Here is a 3,455-nt window from a genome sequence, read left to right on the forward strand (position 1 = left end):
AAACAGATCTTGTTAAGTATACCCTACCCCCCCCCCCCCCCCGTTGCATCAGCGATGCCAATTTGTTGAAAGTACAAAATTACGTATATGCCTAAGTGTTCGATTCTTTTTTTTGTAGTAATGCCAATTCGTTACACGGTACCATAGTGGGTAAATAGTTAACAAGATCCAACTGAACACACCTGTTTGACAGCAAAACGTTTGCTGCGCACTGAACTACAAATCAATTTGAACAGACTTTTAATGAAAATAAAAGAGATATGTGTCTACTATTTGGTAGAGCTTGTTCAAACTGAAAAGAAAAACAGGAGGAAGAACTCTTTTTTTTGTATCCACACAAATTTCAATAACAAATTGGACAAAATTGATGAAAACAGACAAATCTTCAATAAAACTGCCAAAAATTGTCAATTGTAGCAACATTTCTTCGGTTTAATTGCAAAAGCTGAAATTCTTCAACTACCGGTTTCCGCCTGTGGTAACCATACCAACTTCATAGAGCTTTCCTGTCGCTTAAACTAATTGGGTAGATGGGAAAGTTAGTTGCTAAGACAAGGATCTCAAGCAGCAGTATCCAGTGAACAGGTCCAGTATAGTCTTCAAAGTTCATTATGGGCTTTGAAATCAGAAGCAACTTGAAAACCAAAAAAGCATTGTTTAATATGTCATAGTATCAGCGCTGTGCCAAAAACAAGACTGCTCGTATCAGGGCAACGCCTTAAATGATCTGACTATCCATATAATGAACTCGAACAGTTTTTACGCGTTAATAGTGCGAAATAACGCGTAATCTCCACTTACGCGTTAATAGTGCGAAATATATCGCGCGTTAATTGTCCCAAATTGGCCAAAATGGCAATCTCTAAACCCGCATAACTTAACAAAAATTGATCAGAGGTGAAATATTCTTCCAAATTTAAGGTGAGGACAACAATCTCATTTGAATGATTTCAACAAAATTCCGTCAAAAAGGCTAATTGAAAAGTCGAAATTTGTCGGAAGAAAAAAAACCCGACCCGATCATAAATATTCTGTTACTTTCAGTACAAAAGTCGGAACAATAAGAAACAAGACTGTTGGAATCAGTGCGATTTAAAACAAAATGATTGAAGTAATTTAAAATAAAATGATTGATGAAAAGCTTCAAATAATATTTGTGATGTTTTTTGAAAATTATCCCCCCACGCGCTATATAAAATACGAAACGATAAATTTCGCATATAGCAAATTCTTAAATAGACCAAAGAGGATGCTTCAATACAATTTGGAACGGTTTCTAATACGGATTGAATCTCCGCTTACGCGTTAATAGCACGAAATATATCGCGCACTAAATGTCCCAAATTGGCCATCTTTACAACCCTATAACTTTACGTTACATAATCACAGGTGAAGCAGCTTTTAACTTTTGAGCTCAGGATAACAGTACCTTTCAAATGATTTTAAAAAATTCTTTAAAATTGCTAGTTAAAAAGTGGCAATTTGTCTGGAAAAAATCCATCCCAAGCACAAAAAAAATCAAGGGATTAGCATAATATTGAAACTTTATTGTTTTTTTTTACCCATAATAAGCATCAATTCTATGGTGAAACATCAACAAAGTTTGGTGTGCAAAATAGCATGTCATGGTCTTATTAGTCGGGATGCCAAATTTTGTTACAATCACATCATTGAATCAGACATGAAAAACTATCTATAAAATTTTGAAACTTGCGGGACAAGGAAAAAAAGCCACTTTATTTTTTTAATTCATAATATCTTGGCCTAATGATCCAAAATCACACTGAAATAATTAGAACAAAATATAGAAAACATCAACTGAGTTTTGCTTATAGCTATCAGAATTAACTTCTAGTTGCTTTTTCTGGAATATATGAAGAGGTATACATGTGAAAACTGTTAAGTCCGGAGTTTGAAAATTTCGCTTTCAACCAAAAACAGACTGAGGGGGACCAAAAAAAATTATAAGGTAATAGCTGCTAATTAATATGCAGAGGTCATTTTTTCCAGAAAAAATGGTTTTCTATTTTTTACATTTGTACAAAATTTCAGTTTGATCTAAAATTCAATTGAAAATACGTTTCATGTGCTTTTGAAAATTCAATTTTGTTTCAAGATGCAAAAATCAAACATAACCGGCTTTAGATGACGGGCATCCAAAATGCCATTTTGTTTTGCGGAATACGAATTAAACCGTCAGAATTAGGGTTTGCCAAATATTCAGCTTTAAATTTTCAGTTTTAAATAGTGCAACGAAAAGTTTTACAAAGTTAAGTATGGGGACAAAACATGTTTGTTATGGTCTAATCAGTCTGCCTACCACTTTTAGTAACACTCGGACAGTAAGAACAAAATATTTCTTCTAAAAAATTGCAGATAGTTAGTGGGAGTAAAAAAGCCAAAAATAGAGCCAAAGCCAAAACTAATTTACTGTTATTTACACTGAGGCGAAGTTGAAATTTGCAAATACCAGCGAAAATGGCAAGAAGTACTCTTAGGCCAAAAACGGCACTGGAAAACAAAAAAACGGAATCTCATTATACGATTATGCTTGCTAGCTCGCTTCCCGGGGCAAGGTTTGCAATTTGTTTCGAACGACTCGACCGGAAAATTTTATGTATCGACCGTCTCGACCCAGGCTCGGTATGTTTCGAACGACTGGACTCAAGTTGTTTATGCTTTGACCAAGTTCAACCGAAAAAATTCGACTAAATTCAATCGAGCAAAAAACGTTTCGACCTAGGAGTTCGACTGTGATGTAATTTTTTATCCACTTTATGTTTCGATCTTATGCTCGACTTTATGTTTCGATTTTGTGTTTGAAATTATGTTTCGACCGACTCGTCTTAATGTTTTGACTTTGAATTCGACCATAGGGCCTTATCGACTATTCGGCCGAACTCTGACATGTGTTCCACCCGCCGCGTTTGAAATAATAATGGGGAACTTCGACCCGCGTTGTGTTATTAAATGAAAATCAGAAAGAGAAAATTCAGATACAAGAGAAAACTTAATTTTGAAAAATCATTCTCTGCCCGAAATTTAGTTATGAAAAGTTGGAATTGGGTTTTAAAAATCAGCAAAACGAAATGAGTGCTAACTACTCGATCAAATAACGTTAAAATTTAGTAAAATAAAACTCAGAGGACTGCCTTTAATCAATTTCCGTCTGTCTAATAAAGTATGAAAATCAAACAAAAACTCAAAACACGTTGTTCTCGAGACTGCGACAATCTTGCGTTTTTTATTGGAATCCAAATCATGGCCAGTATGACTTTATTGTGACCGTTTGCTTCCACATCAAATCCAGCGATAGAGAAATTAACACTTCTGGAAAGAATTGGTATCCATAATTGCGAACTACGTCTACTCTCTACTTATACGATGCTGCCGAACTGATTTGTGTACGATGTAAAATCTAGTAGTATGGATTCTTTTTAAATTATTTTCGGACA

Source organism: Symsagittifera roscoffensis, chromosome 5, assembly GCF_963678635.1.
Source record: "Symsagittifera roscoffensis chromosome 5, txSymRosc1.1, whole genome shotgun sequence".
Classification (NCBI taxonomy): domain Eukaryota; kingdom Metazoa; phylum Xenacoelomorpha; order Acoela; family Convolutidae; genus Symsagittifera; species Symsagittifera roscoffensis.